At 49.1% G+C, this 25,408-nt stretch overlaps 2 long non-coding RNA genes across 2 annotated transcripts in view; one reads left to right on the top strand and one right to left on the bottom strand.

Moving 5' to 3' along the window:
- The window catches only part of LOC128313534 (uncharacterized), a 59,864-nt gene extending 38,764 nt beyond the window's left edge, over positions 1 to 21,100 (top strand). Inside the window, exons 3-5 of the long non-coding RNA XR_008294394.1 lie at positions 17,718 to 19,856; positions 19,891 to 20,116; positions 20,664 to 21,100. This is a non-coding gene — a long non-coding RNA (uncharacterized LOC128313534). The remainder of the gene's footprint in view (positions 1 to 17,717; positions 19,857 to 19,890; positions 20,117 to 20,663) is intronic.
- Positions 20,632 to 24,787, bottom strand: LOC113600882 (uncharacterized). The gene is made up of 2 exons (XR_003421983.2): positions 22,617 to 24,787; positions 20,632 to 22,008 (listed from the first exon to the last, which is right to left on the bottom strand). It is a non-coding gene; the product is annotated as an uncharacterized LOC113600882 (long non-coding RNA).
- Positions 24,788 to 25,408: the final 621 nt, after the last annotated feature.

The following is a 25,408-nucleotide window of genomic DNA, read 5'->3' on the forward strand; positions in this document are numbered from 1 at the left end:
ATCTGGTACCAGAGCAACTGGATGTCCGTGTAGAAAGAATCGATCTTGACCTTACCTTACACCCTACCTCCAAATTAATTCTGGATAGATTATAAACCTAAATGTAACAGCCAAAACTATCAAGCTTCTAGAATACATAGGAGATTACATTTGCAAGCATATAGGAGGCAAAAATTACTTACCTAAGACACAGAGAACACCAAGCATAAAAGAAAATGTTGATAAATTGGACTCCACAGTATTAAAAAGTTCTGCCCATCAAAAAACACCATCAAAAAGTTAGTAGATTAGGGCATCTGGGTGGCTTAATCAGCTGAGTGTCTGACTCTTGATTTTGGCTCAGGTCATGATCCTAGGTCTTGGGATCAAGCCCCACGTCGGGCTCTGTGCTGAGTGTGGAGCCTGCTTAAGATTCTCTCTCTCTCCCTCTGCCCCTCTCCTCCACTCGTGCTCTCTCTCTTTCTCTCTCTCTCTCTCTTAAAAAAAAAGACAAGAAAGAAAGTTAATAGATAAATCACAGATTGGGAAAAATTTTACTATATCTATACTATAGATACTACTATACTATACTATCTATACTATTGATACTATATAACTGACACAGGATTTGTATTTAGAATATAGCGAGAACTCTTATAACTCAATAATAAATGGGTTAACCATCCAATAAACGAGTAAGTACGTGGTCCTGATTAAGATCCTGAAGGCAAAGTTCACCTTATATGTCTCTAGAGGTGAAGAAACAGAAGCCGAACCATACTGTAAGAAAATCCACTCCATCGCCAATAAGGCCGTCCAAGGTTTTCAAGAGAAAATAGCCACATGAATTCAAAGCACAGTATCACCATTCCAGAAATCTTTGGGACATTCTGCACAAAAGGTCTACAAAGAGCTTTGGAAAGATTAACCAGATGATCCTCCCAGCTTCCTTAAGAGACAGGTGGGGAGTGGACAGTTCAGCCTGCTCCCACAAAGAGAGAGCCACGGACAGCCTGTTGCTGAGCCGCAGCGACCTGGGTTCCTGGCAGACGGACAGATGCGCTCCGTGAGATGAGCCAGGGAGCAGCGATCACCGCAAGCACTTGCCTCTCCCACCCTTTCTAAATTGACTCACCCACCGCTCACTCAGCAGATAGCTATTAAAGAATGCCTCCCTCTCTGTGAGAGTCAGGGCTTGTAGCTTGACTGTGGCCTCTCACTTCAGAGGTGCACCTTGCCGTCTGCCCTGGGGGGCCTCTGGTGACTCATTTCCTGCTCCCAGGCTTGCTCTAGCACACAGAGCGAGGACCCCAGGGTCCTGTGTTTCATGCTCTGCTTCTCAGCCCCTACTGGTCCCGACCTCTCCCTGGCTTCCAGGGCTCCAGCCCCTCCTGTACCCCTCCTGGGTACATTCCTCTCCGCTCTTCCCATCCCGGTCCTGGGCAGCATTTGATGAGGCTAGAGTGATAATAGTAGATGTCATTTGCTCAACCTCAGGATGAACCCACTGTGCTTACAGAACTTGCACCATCATCCTGGCCCCAGAGCCTTCGTTTCTGCTGGGCCCTCCCTTGGAATGCTGTTCCATTCTTCAGCTCTCCAAACAGTATTCGCTGTTCAGTAACCACCACACCCAGGAAATCTTCCCCGCATTTCCCCTCTTCTTTACCCTCAGCGCTCAGGAAACTTCGCGGTACATACCTCTTGCCAGGACAGATGCCCTTGCCCTCCGCAGAGGAGAAGGCAGACAATAAATTGGCAAACATAGAAAAAAAAGACAAAATACAGAGCACCGTGAAGTGTAGGGGCCAAGGTCAGGCTTCCCCAAGATGGACTACTTTGTCATGAAGATTATTTGAAGTTAAAAAGCAATCAAAACCCAGCAGATTCAGGACCCTCCCCTACAGCTACCTAAAAAGAATTTAGAGGACTCACTCCAGGAAGAGCGCTATCTCCGCAGATAACGACTTTATACTATGAACTACATACAGTGAACAGGGAGGAATCCAGCAAGGCCTGTTTGACCAAAGTCCTCTTTGTCCCGTTGTTTCTTAGTGGCCCAGGAAACGTTTGTTGACCAAACATTTGCTCTTTTTCATCTCCCTGTGAATTGCGTTCCTTCCCTTTGAACCCCTCTAGCCCCTTCTCCTTGTTCAGGATGACATAGATACCTCATTTCTCCTTGACTCTTTGGAATCCCCATGTCTCTGTGGATTCCCTGTACATACAAAATTAAATTTTCTTTCCTCCTGTTAATCTGGCTCATGTCAATTTGATAGTTGGTCCTATGAGAAGGACCTTGAAAGGGACAGGAAATTCTTGCTCCCTGACGGAAGAAAATAAAACTAGCTACGTGACTTGCAAATGAAGGGTGGGGAGTGTTTAGATGGCATCACCCCTGAGGAAGTGACATCTGAGTTGAGACCTGAGTGATGCAGTGGGGCCAGACTTGCAAAGACCCCAGGAAGAATGTATTTGGCAAGAGGCACGACCTGTGCAAAGGCCCTGAGGTGGGAACAACTTGGGCATTTGAGGGAAAGAAAAGCAGGATGATTAGGGGGTAGTGAGTGGGCTAAGTTAACTCCTACAGGACTGTGTAGGAGGTGAGGGGAGGCAGATTTCATCCTGATTTCTTCTCACTTTGGGACCAGGAATAGGACTGAATGCTGTGTGTCCCGGGCCCTGTCATGCCATGTAGTCAGGACCCCACATATGGGAGGCATTTGGTCCTTTCTTTCACAGACCTTAGAGCTGCGTTCTACTTGCCAGGCCTTCTGTCAACTATTCCACATGCCTCACCAGCCTCTTTTGTTGGAGAGAAATTAGTTCCTGTTCCGAGGACACAACGAGAGAGCTACAGATTGAGGAGGCGATAGATAGAAATTCTTCCAGATATTCAGGACAAATGGTCAGGAGACAAGGCAGAGCAGTTTCTAATAACTTCCTTCCCCTTGGTTCCCTGTTTCTAGAATCAACCTTGCATTTTACATAAATTAGATCATGAAAAGAAAGTCTTGGTGTGTCAATGATTGAAAAATAAAACCATCTGTAATGGCAATTAGGCTAGAAAGTGGAGGAATTCACAGGGTGGAGGGCACTGGTTGGCAGTTCTGTTTCCAATCCATCAGCCCTGAGCTTTGGGGGGGGTTCAGATAAAGGGGTGTGACCAGCTTTGGGGGTTCAGATAAAGGGGTGCGACCAGTTTCCTTCCTCTGAGTAATAACCATAACAACGGGCACTTGCTGAGCACACACACTGTGAGCCAGGCACCTGGTGAGCCGTCTACCCAGAAAAGTAACAATTTGCACAACCACCCATTCTTTAGATGAAGCTGGGAGACGATGAGGAATTTGCCCAGAGTCACATAGCTGGTCAGTGGCAGGTCTAGGCTTCAAATCCAGACTGATTGTGGAGTCTAGGGACTTACCCACGGCCTGTAAGTTTAGGCTGTGCCCCATCACCATCTGTCAGACTCTCAGAGCCACCCTCCTGAGGAGCTGGCCTGCACATTCAGGACTGAGGGGCCAAAGCACAGGGACGGTCTAGGACTGGCAGAGCCAGGCCAAATTCTCTTTATGATCCCGCAGGGGGAGAGATGAGGAAATTGTGTGCTTTATGGATGGGCTTAGCCTGGCTTCTTGTTGACGACACACCCAAGCACACGCAACCCTCTTTAGAAGCTTCTTCCTGGGTAGTTGCTGAGACATTAACTGCAGAGGGAAGAATTCCCCACACCCTTTGGTCTCAGGTGATATGACCCTCAAGGCTGAGCGTTTGGTCCAAGGGGAGGCCCTGGACCAGCCAGGTCCTCACAGGTGCTTTTTCAGACCCGGTGGTGAAGTCGGCTTAACATAACAAAATGCAACAGCATTTTGAAGGGGCATCTTCAGTGAAAGCAGTCCGCCCCCAGATGGTCCCGTAGGTTGGCTCTCCCTGTGAAAGTCTGCGCCCTTCAGAGGCTGGCACTACATGGCAGGACCAGGGCCCTGAGGTATACAGTTGGTTCAACTGTGCCCCCTCCAAAAGACATGCCCAAGTCCTAACTCCCAGAACCTGTGAGCGTGACTTATTTGGAGAGGCGTCTTTGCAGATGTAATTAGTTTTAGGATCTTGAGATGAAATCACGTTGAATCTCAGGTGGGTCATAAATCCAATGACAGTTGTCCTTAGACAAAAAAGCAGAGGAAGGTTTGAGACACAGACGCAGGGGAGAAGGCCACATGATGACGGATCCAGAAACACAGTGGTGCCGCCATGAGCCAAGGAACACCTGGGGCCACCAGAAGCTGGAAGAAGAAAGCAAGGATGGTCCTCCAGAGCCTTCAGAGCATGTGTTGGCCCTGCTAACACCTTGATTTTGGACTCTTGGCCTCCAGAAGTGCAAGAGGAGAAATTTCTGTTGTTGTAAGCCACGAAGTTTGTGTTCGTTTGGGAAGACAGCCACGAGAAACTAACACAGGCGACCGCCACTCCTGCTCTTGGGGCTTGATTCACTAGTTACACGCCATCCTGTCCATCCCCAGAATAAGGGGTCACCTATTTACAGAGAAACACAATGGAGAAAGGGAGGTCACCGTCTGCCCAGTGCCTTCTCCCTGTGTGGGCAGAGCCCCAGGCCAGAATATCAAACGTTGGCTGCTCTCCATCTTTAGAAAGAAAAGCCTCCCAGCTCAGGTCCAGTCCGGCTCTGGGGGCCACCTTGCCAGGCACTAACCCTCTCTCCCTCCTGAGGTCGCGTGGCCAGTATGGCTTCGCTAACCTCCTCTCTTCGTGCTGCCCTGAGGCCCACAGACTCACCCCGGGGGTTCTCACTGCCTTCCCCTGAACAAGGCATGAGCAGGACCCCACTTACTACATTATGACCGGAGGCCAGTTTTCCTCTCTGGGTCACCTTGCGTTTGGATGGTTCCAATTTCTTTAGTCATGTTTACCAACGGTTTCCACACTTGTGGAAAATCTCCTTTATTTCATCCAGTTTCACTTAAGGACAATTTGCATGTTCTCCAGAAGTAAGGGAGGCACTGTGTGGTTGGGACTCCACACTCATTGGCAAGATGGCTAATGGGGCTGTACCGGGGTCTACAACCATGGGACACAACTGGCCCTCCTGATGTGAGCTGGGTAGCCATAAGCAAGGAGCCAAAGTCATGATCTTTAGTTGGTGCGTAACATATGGCAGAGTCTTTCTTGCTGTTCTTTCCCACCCCCCTTCTGTGTGTGTGTGTGTGTGTGTGTGTGTGTGTGTGAGAGAGAGAGAGAGAGAGAGAGAGAGACCAAATGTGTGTGCATTGAGGTGGGAGTCAGTCACTGGCCACCAAAGTTCTTGTCTTCCTCTAACTATAAATAAAGGGAAAAGCTTTGAAAGTCTTACTCTTTTTCCTCTTTAGCTCTAACATCTTAAGATTCAGTGGAATTTGTCCCAGGAGAATTTAAGAGAAGAAATAACGAGTTCACAGATGCTTTCAACCACTCAAGCTTACAGAGAACTCCAAATCCACAAGAATTTCACAGTCTGCAATAACCCACCTTTTCAGGTAGAAGGTGCTGGCTATGAGGGACTCATTGTTCCTGTTTTCATGAACTTTGCCCTTGAGCGACCTTCCCAGAAACAAGACTGCCGCCCAGAGGATTTGCCTGGGATGGATGTGCTTTGCCACTGGCCCTGGGCTGGGGAAGAGGTGCCTTCCGTTTCTTCATTTTGTGGCCCTCCTATCCATTCCTGACTGCGCTCTTTGCAGATTTCCTTGACCATGATAAAGACAGACAGGAAAATTGAGGAAGAAATGGACGCTAGTGTGGAAGAGCAGGAATTAATATGCCGGGGCTCTCCACAGCAGGCATATATTCAACTCCACCGTGTTCATTCCTGGATTCACCTCCTGGATTCACCCAACAGCTGTGTCTCAGACTCTCAAACACTCTCACCTGAAGACGTTGTAGCCCCAGTGGGAGGGCTTTGTCCTAGTTTCCGTTACACGCATGGTTTGGGGAGTAGGAAAGGCGGGGGAATAGGGATTGATCTTGCAAAATTAATTAGGCTCACCATTGGTCTTGCCAGCACTCAGCTCTATGCAGTGTGAAGACCAGCCAGGTACTGACCCCACTGGGCAGTTTACAGGAATTTATGTATAACTCTGGTTTCTGAGACAGACGAGGCAAAGGCCAGAGATGTAGCCTAAGAACATATGCATTTAGATCTAGTTCAAGAATAATATGGTCCAGCATGAATTAGTTTCCCTAGACTCATGTGTTCATTCATTCCATTTGAGAAGTGTTTTGTGAGCCTTCCTTGTACCAGGCATCATGCTGGACACTTGTGGATTGACTGATGCACAAAACTGACATGGATCCTATCCTCCCCCGGAGCGATTGGCTTTCCTTCCCTAATGCTGAGGAAATACCCAGGCAGGAGAACGGGTCTGTCTTCTCCCTGCCCTGAGCGTGTGGTCACTGGGTTCACTGCCTTCCCCAGCTCCTATGCTCAGCGCCCCATCTCCGCCTCTGGTCTGCACTCAGCCAACAGCTCCGTCGCCCTAACATGCCAATCAGGCTTCTGGCGCTGGACCCACGCTTGCTCTTTCAGGCGTATAGCGCCCTCTGTTGGAGGCCTGGACCCAGCACCCTAGCCTTGGGCCAAGACACCAGGCCGTATCTGTAGCCTTTTCTGCTCACGTGAACCCTGTTGTCCACCCGTCCACCCAAACAACCACTGCTAAGTGCCAAGCCCTGTGGCAGGGGTTGAGGATATAAAAATGCACGATGTAAATTTTCAATCTTCTTATAGATTTCAAGCTCAACTCCCTTCCCTTGAATGAGGGACCCAATTCCGATAGGTGGATTGGGAGCATGGTATGTTATAGGTCCCATAATCTCTTTCAAAGGACCTGGGGCTGAGGGGTCCTCCTGTCAAGTGGACCCTTCATCATTGTCCTTTGCTTCCTAGAGGTGCCTAAATTGAGCACTGACCCTGTGCTGCATGAGGAATAATGGACTGAATTCCTACGGGGAGAATAACTCCTGTCCCCATACCTATCTCCACCATCACCTGTAACTCTTCCCTCCCCCTTCCTAACTGGGAAGCCACTAGCAAGGGGCACGACTGAAGAAGGGCAAGTCCCACTCAGAATCTTCTGCCATATTCCCTCCAGCCGACAACCATTGTTACTGGGCTTAAATGTTACTAGGCTCACCTCTGCCTTCAGGATGCGGGTCCCCCACGGACACCTCCCACCATTTAAAGGCCAACCCACACACCTTGATTCTCAGCAATGACTGTGAGGAACCTCACACTCCTTCTCTTGATCCTACAAGCCTCGTGAAAATGCAGGAGTTGTGTGCAAGGGGCCCTCCAGAGGCCAACAGGAGTTACCACATCCTTCCAGAATGAATAACCGGCCTCTTGTGAAGGCGCGGCCCTGAAAGTACAGAGGGTGCTCGCTGGCAGAAAGACCGAGCACGAACTTTTTTGTTTTTCCCTTCTAGCATTTCTGTGGGTTAACTCTTTATTAACTTTTGTTTTAATAGAGCAGCTTTACTGAGCTACATAACTCATATAGGGTACAATTCGCCCATTTGAAGTGTACAACTCGGTGGTTTTTAGTATATTGCCAGAGTCTCCCAACCAGCATCACGATCAGCTGGAGAAGATTTTCCTCACCCCAGAAAGAAACCCCTCACCCATTAGCAGTCACTCCCCATTTCTCCCCGCACCCCCACCCCCTCCCCCAGCCCCTGGCCACCGCTCATCGACTTTCTGTCTCTACCGATTTGCCTGTTCTAACAATTCACGGATCATGGAATGTATAAATGCATACATGGAACCATGGGACGTGGGGCCTTTTGCGTCTGGCGTCTTGCTCAAAACAAGCTTTTGCTCGTTATTTTATGTGTTCGTTAACTACAGTGATGCAGCTACCGTCCCTGCCAGGCTCTTCCTGGTCCTCTTGGAAAGGGTTTTCAGTGTTTGCCAGCAGACAAAACCTGTATTATTTTTAACTTACACGTATCTGTTGGGTAGAGGTGCACGTTGTGCCTGTTGAACAGGATGCTCTCACCGTCACCACTGGCGAACGAGCCAGGGATGGCGCTCGGCAGATAGATGTTTTGAACTCTCGGCTCCCTCCTTGCTGCGACAAGGCTTTATCAAACCAGGACCTCTCCTTATCACCAAACGGAAGTCATCGCCGTCTTCAAACGAGCACTGATGGTCCACCACGTGCAAGACGCTCTGCTCCGGGCCGCCTCGGAAAGATGCCACCTAAAAGGGAAAGCTACACAAAGTAACCAAAAAGTCATCTCCCTTCATCTTCGGCTCTGATCATACCCCTGCCTCAGCCTTGAGCCTCCATGCTCTAAAAAACCGAGTGGTTTCTCTGTGATTTGTGTTCCGAATTCCCCACCGAGGCCGGTCTGGGACCACCCGTCACAGCGACGCTGACTTTGAGTCCTGCTAGCCAAGCCCAGGCTCTGTCCTGGGAGCCAGGCTTTGGGTCTGAACACTTGCAAGCCCGCGAGGCCCCCTCCTGCCAGTCCAGTTCCAGACCCCAGATGCAAATGTGCTCCCCCGGTCTCTCAGGCAGCTTTTGTTTGTGTGTGTTTTATGTCTGAGCCCATCCATCTGGCTCCCCTTCTGCCACCTCTTCTCCTATTTACAACCACCAGTCTCCATTTGTCTTCCAGCTCTTTCCGAACCAATTATGCTATAGACAGATTTAGTCGATTTCTAGGCCAGATGCTCAAATACATCCTCTTTTGCATTAAAAATAATCAAAGTAGGCTCCCAGCCGGCCGTAGGATTTACAGACCCTTAAAATTCTAGGAGAAATCCACAGAAACGTTTCTGATTCTGGCACCATCTCCAAATTCATTCATCCGGGGGGCGGGAGACAGGCATTGATTTCCTACGAAGTGTGGAAAACAGCTTAAATGTCGGTCCGAGCGCCTGGCCTCTCACCCAGCCAGGAGACCTGGCCTAGACGAAGCAGAGCAGTTTTTTCCTGGTACGATATTCCTCGCCAGCTCTGTCACACACCTTCTGGGAAAGCTAAGCCACTGCGGAGGGGGTCACTTCGCATTTGCCCACCTGATTCCTCAAGCCTGGGAAGCCGGGGCTTTCTTGTGAGCGCCAGTTCCCCGCTCTGTGGATTATTCGGGTGTGTTTGTACCGATTTCTCCATATTCTCGAGGTACATTGTTGTGTGTGTAAGTTAAGACCAACATCTCCGGCCTCACCCTGAAGCTCCAGGAAAGGGGTTGCCCGTGAAATGGGTATGGTGGCATTCCAAGGAGAAGAAGTTTCTGTCACCCTATCACCAGGGAAGGAAACCACTTCCTTAACTGGGCTCAGGGGAGTGCTTGCGGAACGGGTGTTCGTGTCCCTGGGGGAAACCTACAGATGCTCCAGAATTCCTTGCTCCGAAGAGAGCTGCCTACAGCTCTCACACTCACACAAATGCTCCCCCCACACCGGCCTGCTCCGCGCCGGCCTTGGGCGGTGAAGCAAGTCTCAAAATCCAACACGCAAAAGGACTCCAATCTACTCCCAAGGACCTCAATTAGGTGGATCTGAGGTGAGGCCCAGGAACCTGCATTTTATTTTATTATTATTTTTTTTTTATTTATTTTTGAGAGAGAGACAGCACGAGCAGGGGAGGGGCAGAGAGAGAGGGGGGGAGAGAGAGAGAATCCTGATGTGGGACTTGAACTCATGAACCGGGAGGTCATGACCTGAACTGAAATGGAGTCAGACACTTAACTAAGCCACCCAGGTGCCCCAGGAATCTGTATTTAAAAATTTTTTTTTCAACGTTTTTTATTTATTTTTGGGACAGAGAGAGAGAGAGCATGAACGGGGGAGGGGCAGAGAGAGAGGGAGACACAGAATCGGAAACAGGCTCCAGGCTCCGAGCCATCAGCCCAGAGCCTGATGCGGGGCTCGAACTCACGGACCGCGAGATCGTGACCTGGCTGAAGTCGGACGCTCAACCGACTGCGCCACCCAGGCGCCCCGAATCTGTATTTTAAATGGGCGTCTAGGTGAATTTGGTGCAGGAGTCAGCAACCGCAAAAGGCATGACCTCCCTTTATGTCCCAGAATGCTGAGCTCCCAACACAGGTGCACTTCATGCTTCCTCATAGGCCGCATGTAGAATGTTCCACCTGCCGCCCAGGTGTGACAAATCCAGTCAGAGTCCGGGGTATTGGGGCCGAGGGAACCAGATAGAGCACTCTGTATGCAACATGCAGGCGGCCTGAAAAGCCCCTGTGCAAATCTGAAGGCAGCGAAAGGCAGTCTCACCCTGACCCAAGTCACCAGAGGAGCCACTGGTCCAAGGGTCTAAGGAAAAGAGAGGGATCGGATACCACCAGCACCTGTCCCAGCGCTATAGATTACCCCTGAAGGTCAAGCCTTCTAACATAAAACTAGCTCTCTTGTATCAATTGTCAACATGACCATGAACTACGATATAGCTCATTTGGGTGGTATACATATGATCCATTTGATATTACTTAATGAACATTTACTCTGCCCCAAGGTAGGGATCCTTCCTGTGGGAGGGAACAGCATTTGTGAAGACCCCGCATAAGACCGTGGTCTGGTCGCTGCCTCCTCAAAGTGTGGTCCACGGACTGGCAGCAGCAACGACACTGGGGAATGTGTCAGAAATACAGACTCTCAGGAACCCCTGCCCCCGCCCCAGACTCCCCGAAACAGAATCTGCATTTTAACCAGATCTCCAGGTGACTTGTAAGTGCATTGAAAATTGAGAGGCACTGTTCTGCTCCAATCAAACCCCTGCAAGCGAGGATTCGCAGAGGCGCCAAAGACTTAAATAACTTGCCTCTATCTCGCCATGAGTAACAGCCTTATGGTTTTTGTCTTAACAAATCAATGTGTCTCAGCCCGTGCCTTTTTTTTTTTTTTTCTCTTTCAAAGGCATGAGTGCAGGTTCCTAATAATAAACGGACTCCAAATAAATGATTTCTGAGGGCAGAGCTGACCAGGCATCTCTGTGCTCCGATGGGAGAGGGGAGCTATACCAATTGTGCTGACTCACTCCCCCAGCAGGTCAGAAGGGATTGCCCCCGTGTCCTGTTAGCCCAGCCACCCTGACTCCTCAAGGGGAGGCTTTAAAGGTGATAGACACACTTCTCACACCTCTCACCCCTCATACTCATCCCGGGTCCACGTTAATAAAATGGCTTTAAGACTGATCAACGTTAATACCTGGACCACACCAAGAGTCATGGCCAGCGTTTCCTAACGCAGTCTTGGGGCACAAGCATTTGGCTTCCCTCTGAGCTCCACCACTCGTGAGAGTATATTCGTCTCAGGGACGTCAGCCTTCGCCACACAGGCCTCTCTGCTCCGTAGCAAGAGCCACTTGAGAGCGGCCACTGTGTTTTCAGGCTGTGGCCACGGTGGAGGAGTCAAAGGCGGAAGATGGTTCTGCCCCCACTGCCTGGACTTGGCTGAAGTGGGAACGAGGGCTCAGGGAGTTCAAGGGCAATTCGTGGGGCCTTTTCTCAGGACTGGAGTTCCTACACCGACCCGAGGGCCTCCTGCTACCTCCCTCACTGGCCCAACTGGAAGCAGCCTCTCCAGTTCTGTGTGCCTGGGTCTTTTTGTTCTCGGCTCCTTGCGTCCCCCAGAGTCACCGTGGGAGGAGGCCGTGACTCTTCTTGCCCTCTGTCCTCCCCCGTGCAGTAAGCCCATTGGCAGCAGGGACTAGACTTGGCTCATTTCCTCCCCCCGCTCCATGGCAGGAATCCAATGAAGCACAGTCTTAGAGATACATTTTCTAAATGGCCAAGTCTACCCCCTTGTTAAATGGATGTTCCCAAACCCCAGCCATAGAGCCACAGGGCCTGTGTTTGCTGAGACTGTGGGCGGGGCCTCATCCGCGAGGAGAGCCAGGGACAACGTGGGCGCTCAGGGACCCAGCCGTGTGCACTGCTCCACATGCCTGCTTCTTTCCGCTGGAGTGTTGAAGGCTGGCATGGGATGAGCACCCAGGATGGAGCCATCCGCTGAGCGGTGACACGGTTCCGGTCTCCCAGACTTCTGGTCCAACATTTCATCCAGAATAAAGCAGGCATGAGTTTTCACCACCTCCTTGAGTAACAGTCAAATTAAGTGTGACCAATTAGTTGGAGTGCGAGTCACGAGCTGGCAGGGAGACAGCTTCCGTGTTGGCCTCAGAGCTGGTGCTATTGGGCCTTAACCATCTGTCCACACTGGAGGCATCTTCCTGACCTTCCAGCTGTTCTCCCAAAGAATACAGAACCCTACGGACTGGATTTCAGAGTTCCCCATGGCTTGGGCCAAATTCGTAAGTTCTAAGAGATGCCGTCTGGGTTTCCTTTGGTGGCTGGACAAATCAATATTATAAGTTATTGCTAAGAGGTGACAGGGAGGAAGGAGGCTTGTCGACAAATGAGCATCAGCTGCAGAAATCGCTGCAAAGAAAAATTCTTTGTTCAGTCCTCTGTTTGCTCAGCTGCAAACTGGTGACAATGTGAACTCTCTCGCAAGATTTCTTGAGGAACAAATGAGAAACCATAAATGAAATTGCTTTACGCATATTAGGTATTCGGTAAATGTTCTTAGGATCTGGACTCTTGCTATTCGCTACTGACTAGAATGTGGACGGGCCCCGAGGTGGCTCAGTTGGTTACGTGTCCTACTTCAGCTCAGGTCATGGTCTCATGGTTCATGAGTTTGAGCTCTGTGCTGACAGCTCAGAGTCTGGAGCCTGCTTTGGATTGATTCTGTGTCTCCCACTCTCTCTGTCCCTTCCCTGCTCACGCTTGGTCTCTCTCTCTCTCTCTCAAAACTAAATGAACGTTGGGGCGCCTGGGTGGCTTGGTCGGTTAAGCGTCCGACTTTGGCTCAGGTCATGATCTCACAGTCCGTGAGTTCGAGTCCCACGTCGGGCTCTGTGCTGACAGCTCAGAGCCTGGAGCCTGTTTCGGATTCTGTGCCTCCCTCTCTCTCTGCTCCTCCCCTGTTCATGCTCTGTCTCTCTCTGTCTCAAAAATAAATAAATGTTAAAAAAAAAAAACTAAATGAACGTTAAAACAAATTTTAGAATATGGAAAATGGAAAACCCATTTTGAAGTCAATCCCCAAGAGTTGGTTTCCTAGAATGCTGCATGGGTACCATTTGAAGGCAATTTGGCCCAAAAGACATTCATGTTCATGGAGGTGGAGTTCGGCTATATTTACAGGGGATCATAATGCAAGACCGCTCCCAAACTACCTCAGAGATACATCAGGACACTTGTGGAAACCCAAGAGGAACAATATGAATTCTCTCCTGCCAAGCTTTTTTTGAACACAGAACTCCCTTCGTCGGTCTGACCCTCCCAACAGTGGGCTCACAGAAACACTAGAGGGCAGCCTGTTGGCCACACACAGCTCTTAGGGCCTTTTTGGAAGATGTTGATGGGAGAGAGTTAGTCCTCTCCACAACCTTCCTAACCAGGTTGTAATTAAAAGAAGTCTCAAATCAAATTCTGTCACATTCATTTAAGGAAAGAAACAAACACTTATTAATAAGAAAGCACAAAACAGGTGGACATAAGGGAAGGGAAGGAAAATATAAAAACCGAGAGGCGACCAACTGTAAGAGACTCTGAATCCAGAGAACAAACTGAGGGTTGCTGGAGGGGTTTTCAGTGGGGGATGGGCTAAATGGATGATGGGAATTAAGGAAGGCACTTGTTGGGATGAGCACTGGGTGTTAGTATATAAGTGATGAGTCACTAAATTCTGCCCCCGAAATCATTATTACACTATATGTTAACTAAATTTGCTTTAAATAAAGTTTAAAACTTTTTTTAAAAAGGATAGGATAAGGATAGGATCCTTGGGGTAGGGTACTTAAACTATTAATGATGAAATTAATTGTTCAGTTAAGTTTCCTAAAATTTAAAATTAATACGAACATACAACGAACATAAGCTTGAGGGACAAAACCAAGCCAAATTCCCAGTTGGAGTCCCATTTTTTTTTCTGTAGCAAACTAGGATTCTAGTTAATTTATAATTCAACTTCTAAAGTTCACATAAAAAGAGATGAACATAAAGTAAATGCCTTATGTAAAATGAGTGTGTTACCATACTTTATTATTGAAAACAATTAGAAATTAAATTCTTATGTGAACTTTTATTTTGAAATAGGGAAAAATAAATGGCAATCTGGACTCCTCAGGAACTTACAGATTATAAAGATCAGGTATTGACTTAGAGTAACTACACAGTGGTAAAATACTTGAAATGCTTCTGTGAATCTGAAACATTTTGCCAGTGAATCAGATCCACTGAACCCATTTAAAGTATTTTGTCACTTGTTTTTTTCTCTATTTTTAAAAATATAATTTATGAATAGCAGGGTGGCATATAAATTGTTGTTATGTGCTTGCTATACTCCTAGATTGAGAGAAATATTGTGACTCTAACCTGTGAATTTATGTATTTTCCCTTTACTTTGTTTGCTAATAAAGACAAGACATATTTCCACTAAAAAAAAGGCCAAAATAGTACCCCCAATCTGTTTTGTAAATTTGCAGATGTCCCAGATCCCCATATTTTAAGTGTTCTGACCGCCTCCCCCCCCCCCCCCCCCCACCTTGTGAAGGATCCCAAGGTACATAGAACAGTGTTCTGACTCAGGCTCTGTCACTTTCATGGTCAGCATTAGGCACAGGGACGCTCCTAAAGCCGTGGCTGGACACAGGGCTGTTCACAGATCAAGGCCTGAGTGTCGTCCTGAAGAATACAGGCCACAGATACCCCTAGACTTAGACTCTCTGTTCAGGGTGGGAGTGTGTCCTTTAAATATTTTAGCCAACTCGTATTTTTGAACACCTTTATTTTTATCAATGAGATCCATTCCAATATTCATTATATTAATTTATTAGTGACTAATTGCTAATCAATACCCTTTTCAGACATTTACTGTACACATTCATAAAGCCTTAATATTGCTCAGGATTTGGGTATCAGAGCTTTGGGTCTCAATGGTTGGTTATCAATCCAATATTTCTGGAGTGTGACTCCTCAAAACTGGCAACTGACTTCTCTAGCATTGTAGCTTGAACTAACCAGTGACCTCATAATGCCATACAGTTTCAACTGAACTGTTTTAAAGTGAATTACAGATTCTCTACCAAAGAGTTACTATGGGTCCATCAGTTAATCAGTGGGTATTGAGTACCATTCCTACCATGTGGCAGGCTTTGTGATAAGCCCCTTGGGGCTTTAAAAACTGGTAAGAATTGCTTGAAGAAATGTGTGAATACGTTGAAAAGATGCTTACAGCTGGAACACTTAGAGAAGAGTGAGAGAGAGAATATACAAACCAGAGTTGAGGAGATGGGGCCATTCCTGGAGACCTGGGTAATCAAAGGACAGAGGCCTTGAATATGTCTTGGGTGGTGGGTAGAATCTGGACAGACAAAGGGTGAGAGAGGGATGATGCTCCAAATTTGACATGTGGATCGGGCACAAGAAGGTCTTCCTGTTGGAAGGCATGGACAACTTTAGATTTTTCCAGGGGCAGGTTTGTACCACATCCTTGGTCCTCCAGACCAGTTCTCCTGCTCTTTGTAGGGAACAGCTGTCCTCTCGGGCCTACCTTCTCCTAAAAGTGGTCCATGCCAGGCCGCTCCTAGGCCGCTAGGGTCTGGGGCATCATCCAATGCAGCCAGTGGCCCCGTTTCAGAGCATTTCATTCTCACCATATGTGTAAGGGTTGGCTTATTCAGTTTGCAAGCGTTATTTAAGTATTTGGGAGAGTTTTGTTTATTTGATGCCTAAAGTGCTTTACAAGAAAATTAAGCATATTTAGACTATAAATGGACTCTGAACTGGTCAAGGGAATTTAATTAACTAAGTTCCGAAGTCTTCTCGAAAACAGTCACGGGACTTTGAATAGACTTAGAAGTAAAATAATAAGCTTTGTTAAATTTAACTTGAAAGCTTGTGAAAACCTGGATTTTAGAATATGTTACCCTAAAAAGGTTGAATATTAATTTTCAACACCGAAGCCGTCTTCTCTGTGCTCAGAGTCTCCTCTGGAACAACAGAAACCTTACAATAACCAGGACAAATGAGAGGCACCAGGTGATGTGCTTTCCCAGGGGAACATGATTTTTCTTACTCTGCTTTTATGAGTCATGTTCTGTCACTGGATCTGGTTTTGCCCTTTGAAGGAGGAAAGAAAATTGTGAATTTGGCATGTGATTAGAGACGGCAGATTTTGCGTGCTGAGCTCTATTTTTCTGTTGGAAATCAATGCCTTCCACTTTGACTCCTCCTAATAAATGATCGTCCGGGTTCATCCTGTCTCCCTGAGATATCTCATCTACTTCCGGATCCCAAACCTCTGCGTCTTTGCTTCCACCCCTAATCAGTCCACTAGAGGTCCCTAGGAGAGGCTGCTCAAGCCATCTCAAGTTCAGCACACCTCTGTGACCTCCTGTGCCCCCTTCTCCTTCTTGTCACCAGAGGCAGGATCTTAGACACTTTCTATGTCTTTGCCATGGTCCCCAATTTATTTTTTTTAAGTTTATTTTTGACAGGGATAGAGTGTGAGCATGAGCTGGGGAGGGCCAGAGAGACGGGGAGACACAGAATCCAAAGCAGGCTGCAGGCTTTGAGCTGTCAGCACGGAGCCCGACGTGGGGCTCGAACTCGCAAACCGTGAGATCATGACCTGGGCCGAAGTCGGACGCTCAACCGACTGAGCCACCCAGGCGCCCCTATCCCCACTTTATTTCAGAAGTTAATTCTTCCTTGGAGATTTCCTTACTACCACCACTATCACTAGAGGTCAACTTTTTTTACTTCCAGACCACAAGAACTTTTTCTGCCGGGGGGGGGGGGGGGAGGGGTGGAGAGTGGGGAGTGGGGTTGATTTTAAAAATTGAGAGATAATTCACATACCGTGAAATTTACTCTTTTAAAGTGTGTGATTCTGTGTGTGGTTTTTAATATATCCTCAGACATGTACAACCACAACCAGGATCTAAGCCAGAACACTGTCATCATCCCCCAAAGGAATCCTAAAGAATGACCTTTGAATTTAGTCTTCCCATTGCTGGTGATTCTTGCACTTAAGTAAATATACCCAGAATTGGTTTGAGGATTCAGCCCCGCGTGGTTCAAATCCTGAGTGTGCCTAATGTCTTATTAGAATTGACTGTAGTGCAGAGTGGCTCAGGGCTCCGAACCCCAACAATGTGACGCACTATTTTTATGGCCTTAGTATTTCCAGCGCCCAGTTTTATTATCTGCAAAGTAGGCCAACAACGGTACATTGCACAAGTAAGTGAGCCAAACAGATAAAGTAGCATGATGCAAGATCAGTAAATACAGTCGCTATTTTATAAACTTTGGATCCAACTAGATAACTCTGCAGCACATTTTTAAATTAAAGTTTTAATTTTGAGATAATTATAGATTCACATGCAGCTGCAAGAAGTAATCCGGAGAGATGACTTAGTTTTCCCCAGTGATATTCTAAAAAACCAGATCACAACCAGACTATTAGCACTGATACAATCAAGACCCAGAAGACTTCTGCCCCCACGGGGGTCCCCCATGTTGCCCTTGCACAGCCCTCACTCACTCCCCAACTTCTGATTTGTAATGTCAATAGTGTTAAATCAATGCCAGCCGAAGGTAGTTACCTTTTGAGATTGACTTTTTTATTTTTATGTATTGTTTTTAAGTTTATTTCAGAGAGAGAGAGAGAGAGAGTGGGGGAGGTGCAGAAAGAGAGAAGGCGGAGAGAGAGAGAATCTCAAGGAGGCTCCACGCAGCTTGGTACGAAGCCCGTTGTAAGACCCGATCCCCTGACCCTGGGATCATGACCTGAGCGGAAATCAAGAGTCGGCCGTTCAACCAACTGAGCCACCCAGGTGAGCCAAGTTTCCAGAGTTTTACTATTACCATAATGCACATTTATGCAGACTTCGTGGTTTAGGGAAAAACCCTCTCATGGATCTCATCTGTTCCACTCAATAGCTTTGCGAGATCGACAGGGCATCACAGTCTCATTTTATAGTTGAGAAAACGGACTTGCCCAACGGGAAACAGAGAAGCTGTGTTTGAATATGCGTTTCGGGCAGCCTAGCGAGGTCCCTGTATGCGGTGGCCGTGGGGAGGAGGGGGGAGGGTGGCTGTGTGGAGACAGATGTTAACACAGTTAAAGGCAGTTGTAGGTGAGCATGGCTGGATAGGAAACCTGCTGAAATTTTCTGCTTAAGCATGACCTTCCCTGAAGGTCATGGGCTGGGACCGATGCAGGCTGGAAGCACAAGTCTCATTTCTGCGACTACTCGAGTCCCGGAGATAAGCAGAGCTCAGTGTCCTGAGACTCTGAGAAATACCACTTTCCCAAGGGAGCCTCTGCAGAAAGAGGGAGGGAGGTCACACTCACCTAGGAGATGGGGACTCAGACACCGTTGACGCAGGGACCCTGAGGGAAGTCCTAGGCCAGCAGAGGAAATGAGCCCTGCTGTTTCTCAGCTGCATGGCTTAGGAGCCGGCTCGTGCACACGGTCCTGAGGGCTGGCCGCCCCGACCGTGCCCTCGTGGTGGGGAAGGTACGGCGTGCCAGGCAGTGTGCAGAGGGCTCTCGTGTGTTCCGTCATCTGGTCTTTGCCACAGTCTCACGAAGAGAAGCTGTTTTCATCCTCCTGGTTCAGCTGAGAAAATGGAGGCCCGCAGATGGTTAGGGAGCTTGTCCACAACTACTTGGACGTGAGGAGTACAGCTGCACCGTCGGGGGAGCCTACGATCTGGGATTCGGGAATCTTCCTTCACAGATACCCGAAGAGAGAGGGAAGAGTGGGTGTGGGGCTGAAGGTGCTTGGCTGGTCCGGGCCGGCACTGTGTGTGACTTCGGGGCCATAAAGGGCCTGGTGCTGAGTCACCCAGCTGCGCCACGGAGGTGACGGGGGTGTGGGGCTCAGATTGGGTGTATTTGAGGATGGGGGGACCAGATGGATGCGGGAGGGGAGGCTCATCTGCTTGTATTTCCAGGCACATTCTCCTCCCACATAAAGACACAGGGGGGACATAAAGATGTTGGCAGGGGTCTGCCCGTGGCCTTGGGCTTCCCCCTTCTCATGACGTGGGGCGCGACAAGGATCAGGCCCTGGACACCCGCCATGCCCGGACTCGCTTCTGTGAACTTCCTGACATCACAAGCGCTGTCCCCGCCCCCCCCAGGGTGGACGAGAAAGTGGCCACGACAGTGTCTTGCACAGCTCCATTAAGAGCCTGGTGACTCTGGCCTGGCCCCTTTTCCAGACGAAGTTGCCCTTGCCAGTGACAAAGTAAGGGAAGGGGGGAGGGGCGGGATAACCAGTCCTCAGCACAAGCTGCCAGGGAGCCCAGCCCCTTCCGGGAGGGTGAGATCTGAGCAGCACGCGGAGCAAGGCCTTCCGAGGCTAGAAGGGATGGAACATTCCACCCCAGGCCCAGGACGCCAGGACCTGGGGCCCACCTGCGCCCCACTCATCGACCTCGCTGGCCCCGCAACCTGAGGGAGGGATATCCTGCTCCACTGGGGACACATTTCCAGCCCCCTCCTGAGAGAGGCAGTGCGTCAACCAGACTGTGTCCACAGACGGAAACGGTCAAAGCTGCTGATCGATTGCTTCTTCGCGAGCAGTGTGCTCCAGTGATCAGGAAGATGGACTTTGGGGCAAGCCGGCCTGGCTCTGATCTTGACCCCCACCCCCGCTTCCTAGCTGCACAAGTCAGCTACCTTCCCCCAGGCTCAACTCTCCCCCTCGCCCCCTAAGACAGGGATGTGACTCAGCTGAAATTCTCCCGTCACAGCTGCGGCATTAAGTGCACCGGTGCAAGCCGCGGGCTCGGCAGCGGCTGGTGCAGCTAGGAGCCCGGTAATTATTATATGCAAATAGACATCTTGTCGCCTTCAGGACAAGCTGCCACGTGTGCCTCCTGTTCCCACCCTTCCTCGGTCCGCTCCCGGATTTCTGTGAATTTCAGGTTGCTGGGGCTCCCGATTCTGCCCGTGTTGCAGGATGAAAGGAGGGCGGCCACCCCCGAGTGAGCTCTGCGTGGGCGCCTCCCTCGACCCGCAGCGCATCCCCAGGTCAGCACACATCCGGGCAGTGCTGGCCAGGCGAGCATTGGCTGGGGCTGCAGGGGACGCAGGGGCACTGGGGTAGATCAACAGGCCATCCCTGGCAAGGACTCTCAGTTCAGAGCTTCCCTGTGGCAGTGGCGGTTCCATGGCCGCGAGCAGAGATGCTTGGGAGGTAGCCAGGTTAAAAAGGATGAAGGCAACAGCATTCGCCAACACATCTGATTCTGGGGCCGTTGGAAGGTGTGTGCACGAGGGGCGCCTGGGTGGATCAGCCGGTTAAGCATAGGACTCTTGATTTCTGCTCAGGTCGTGGTTCCAAGGATTAAGCCCCGAGTCGGGCTCTGCACTGAGCGGGAAGCCTGCTCGGGATTCTCTCTCTCCCTCTCTCTCTCTGCACCTCCCCTGCTCATGCTGTGTCTCTCTCTCAAAATAAATAAATAAAAATTAAAAAAAAGAGAGAAAGGGGTGTGTGTGTGTGTGTGTGTGTGTGTGTGTTTACAGAAACATCACTGACATTCATCCATTCGTTAAACATCTCTTCTGCGTTTTCCAGGCACTGGGTTCAGAAATGATCCTAAGAGCACGCCTGTCCTCACAAAGCTGGTCATCGTGCAGGAGAGACAGACCAAAGACACGCAGCCTAGATAGTGTGGTAGGTGCCGTCCCAGGGACCACAGACGAGTGCCGAGGACATGTGACATTCCACTAAAAGCCATCCTGCAGGGCAGAGGGTCCGTTTGAAGGACTGTGGGAAAAGTTAAGAGTCAAGCCCATGGCACCACTTGCCAAAAGTCTGTGGCCCAACACTGCCCACGGGGTTCCTATCCAGCCCCGACTAAAAGGAGAACAAGCAAACTGGGTTTCTCAGCCTGACGGGATCCTGGCTCAAGGGCACAAGTCTGCAAGCTTGAGGCCACCGCTCCGAAAAGAAGAGCAAGGCAGAGATAATTCCACAGTGTTAACGTTAATGACCCAGGGAACTGGGGGGCTGACTTCCTCTGCACCCTCCTCCGCCTGCCATCACACATGGGTGATGGCCTTCTGTGGGCCAGGAATGGCAGCAGCCACTTTGATGTCAAAGTAAGGAAGTCCCAGTTCAGGGGGGGGGCATAGACAAGTAGGGGGCCGAAGGCATGATGTGTGGGTTGAGGACCGAAGGAGGGAGCTGGCAGTGTCTCCTGAGGGAGGGCTCAGGAAAACCTCCATGGAGAAAGTGACCTCAAGCAGTACACGCCGAAAGGCTGGGGCTTTTTGTTTCCGTGGCCTCGGCTGGGCCTGGCCGCCTGGAGTTCGCAGAGAGCCTCACACCTCTTGCCACCTGCAATCTGTAGACGGGCTTTGTGGTTCTTGGAGGAGACATCGTGAGAAATCTCTGCACAGTAAGATCTGTCGGGCATCAGCAGCACTTCAAGCTCCTTGACGCTGTGGACTAGGAACTTCCGGAAGCCCCTGGACGACACGTGCTTTGTTTCCTTGTTGTTCCCCTAACCAACCAAGCTGGGCATCAGGATCTGGCCCTCGAATCTTCTGCGCACCCTATCGCCAATGCCTCTGGGCTTCTGCTTGGTTTTCTGGGTTATCGCCCACCCAGTAGCTAGACTCCTTGCTAACGGAAGCCCATCTTGTTCCCGTATTGGGCAAAGCTTCCGATGGGGGGAAGCTGGAGTAGTCTGAGGTCAAGATAATGGTAACTCATGGTTTACGAATGGATGTGAGATGCACTTGTAGCCCATGGGGCGTGAAAGTCTGCTGGAGGACCTCTGGAAAAGTTCTCTTAGCTCTTAAACAGGATGCAGAGAAGCAGTCCTCTCTCTCCACTGGGGACATGGGTGTCAGGATGTGATGCCTGGAGGCTCGAGGAAGTGGCAGCCATTTTACAACCGCGTGAAGGGACCAGCCTGAGAATAAAATTCACAGAATTGAGGATGACAGAGCAGAAAGGTGGAGAGAACCCACGTTCGTGCTTATATGGTTGATCTATTTGAATTAACTCTCAGTTCTTGTTACAAAATAATGAGTCCCTATGTTTAAAGGCAGGAGTCAGCGAACTATGGCCCGTGGGCCAAAGCACCCTGCAGCCTGCTTTTGTAAGTAAAATCGTTTATTAGGAAACAGGCACGCTTATTCCTTTACTTACTGACTACAAGCTACAATGGCAGAGTTGTAGAGTTGTGACAGAGGCAAAACCTAAAATATTTTCTATCTAGCCCATTATAAAAATGTTTGCCAATCCCCAATTTAAGCCATTTACAGGTGGGTCATCTACCACCTCACACCAAAAAATTGATAACCTTGCAAGTTAGCATGTGGTGTAAATATTTGTCTTTGTCCTCTGTGGTATTACTTGCTTTAAAAATTCCAAGGTGCAGTGAATTGGGTCACAAATTCAACGAACAAGTATTGAGGACCTTACAAACCACTCCGAAACCTAGTAACATAAAAATCACAACGTATTATTACCTCTTGTGGCTCTGAGGGTTGACTGGGTTCGGTGACTAGTTCTCACCTGGAGTCCCTTACGTGGTCTTGGTCAGATGTTGGCCACAGCTGGACCCGGACATTCAAGATGGCACTGACAGCTTATGTGGGCTGTTGGCTGTGGCCCCTCTGTGTAGCTTGGGGCCCTCACAGCATGGAGTCTGGGCTCCAGAGGGAGTGTTCTAAAAGGCAGGAAGTGAAAACTGCCAGGCCAGTGAAACACTGTGTGGACACAGTGGACACGGTGGGCCCAGCAGTGATGCTGCCATATTCTACTGGTCACGGCAGACACAGGCCCTTCCCAGTAGAAGCAGGCAGAGAGAAATAATCTTCACCTCTTGATGAGGAAGTGGCGAGTTCCCACCAGTGCGGAAGAGCTTGGGGGATGGAGACTCTGTGGTGGCTGTCTTCAGAAAATCCCATCTGCCCTCCAGGCATGATAATTCACATCCTTCCCTCAAGCAAAAATGTTCACACCCTTTTGCACCTGCCCCCAAAGCGCATAAGAATCAGATGGAAAAACCTGGAACTTGTCATCTAAATACAGTCCAGGCACAAATGGCTTCCTCTTCCGGTGGTGTTCCTTAAACAGTTTCCTGTCAATAGAACTACCTGTGAACTAAAAAGACAGGCTACCTGCACCCCTACACACAAGCACCCAATATACACTGGGGTGTACAAATACCTGTAGGAGACACTCCTGCTCAGAGGGGGCAGGAAGAATGGGAGGCACGTAGAGCAGTCACCTGTCCGTAGCATTTCTGAAATCGGGCTAGGTATTGCCTCCAGTTCCATCCTGGGTCACAGTCCTGCCCTCAGGGCATCACTCTCCATGGTCCCTGGTTCTGTCCTCTGAATCACCCTTTCTTTGCTGTGAGAGATGGCTCACATTTGCCACTGAATAGCTCCCTTAGCCGGCTTCCTGCCCATAGAAGTTCGAAGGTCTAGAGGCTTCTTTTCAGTTTTGAGTCATTCTGCCCCTTTTAGTTCACGCTGGCTGATGGTGCACCCATCCACTCAAACTCATAAACACATTGTGGGGTTCCTAGGAATCTTGGAGTTTACAAAAGCCACACTCACAAGTGTTTTTGAGATAGGACCCTGTCTGGTTTTGGGCTTAAGGTTAGGATTCTGTGGGGCAATGCTGTTAAAACTCTTAGAAATCTTTTGCCTAGCTGAGGGTTCTAGGTAGGAGGCACACCCCTAAGTATTTCTGAAGTCTTAAAGTAGAGCCACATCCTTGAGAGGCTCTTTGGTCATCCTACTTTATAAAAAATTTACTCTCCGGGCGCCCGGGTGGCTCAGTGGGTTGAGCGTCTGACTTCGGCTCAGGTCATGATCTTGCGGTCTGTGAGTTCGAACCCCACGTCGGGTTCCGTGCTGACAGCTCAGAGCCTGGAGCCTGCCTCGGATTCTGCGTCTCCCTCTCTCTCTGCCCCTCCCCCACTCATGTTCTGTCTGTCTCTCTCTCTCTCAAAAATAAACACTAAAAAAACCTAAAATAAATAAGAAAATAAATAATTTACTCTCTGGCGGGGGGTGGGGGGCGGCGGATACCAAGGAGCTTAATTTTGAACCTAGGCAATCCTGGATTCTCTTCATTTTCTCTAAATTACATCTGAAACCTAACAATTTCTTCTTCTTCTTCATTTCTCTCTGCCCCTTACCATCCGTGGCTAACAGGACTCAGGTGACACTTTCAACATCCCGCCTGAAATCTCCTTAGCCGGTCTCACTATCCACTAGTTACATTTTTTTCTTTTCCGCGTTACTGCAGGTGACGGCCTTGCTAGTCACTTTACTCCTGCTTCCAATAATGATTTCCCTCGCTGTCAGTTTTCTCACTGTTCTTATAGGCCCCAATAACCATCTTCCCGAGACTCTGTAGGCCACGGCCTGTTCCAAAGCCAATGCCGTATGGTTTAAGTTTTTAATGCCGGACCCCCCCCTCCTGGTACCCACTTCTGTTCTGCTTATCTATTGCTGTGTAGCACCCCCCCCCCCAAACTTAGTGTCTTGAAACAGCAATATTTAATGTTTTCTCGTTCTGACTGGTCACAGACGAGTGGTACTCCTTGGGGTTTCCCATGTGACTACAGTTAGATTTTGACTGGAGCTTGTCCTTTGATATGGTCGAGGCAGACTATATGGATAGATGAGAGAGAAAAGTCAGGGTTGTATCTTGAAAGACTAATATGCCTGACTAAGGAATTGAAACTTGAAAACGTAGTCAGTGGAAAGTCCTGAAAGGATTTGGGGCAAGAGAGTGAAGTTATCATGTTTTCCTAAGAAAACAATGAGAAGCAGTGTGGGGACAGGACAAAGGACAGGCCAGAGAGGTGGAGGCTTTTGATGGAAGCTGTGCAGAAGGCAGAGGTGGGGGCAAAGGAGAGAGTGGAGAGGAAAACCTGACGTGTAAGGACAGAAAGTCATGTTGAGGCCCATCTGTCTTCTCCATCACTTCCGCTTACCTTCTAACAGAAGTCTAGAACGGAGTCGTTTTCCTCTTAAAGCATCCTGGACGGTACTCTGGGCCGTTGGTGGTTTAGAAATATTTGGAATTATGGGTATTTTTTTTTTTTTTTTTTTTTTAGGAATCATGTTTTAATAGCCCCAATACAGCCTTATTTTGTTCCTAAGTCTTTCAGAGGTTACTCTTGAGAATCAAAGGCCGTGTTCCCCCGCGTCCTTGTCATCTTCTGAACTTAGTTCATCTCCTCTGCTGTTCACTTGTTGGATGGTCTCCCACTTTTGGCCACTTCCTCTTCCTTGACATGCTCTCCTCCTTTCCTGTCCAGAACAACCAAGTTTCACTTTCCT

This window comes from Acinonyx jubatus, chromosome A1 (assembly GCF_027475565.1).
Source record: "Acinonyx jubatus isolate Ajub_Pintada_27869175 chromosome A1, VMU_Ajub_asm_v1.0, whole genome shotgun sequence".
NCBI classification, from domain to species: domain Eukaryota; kingdom Metazoa; phylum Chordata; class Mammalia; order Carnivora; family Felidae; genus Acinonyx; species Acinonyx jubatus.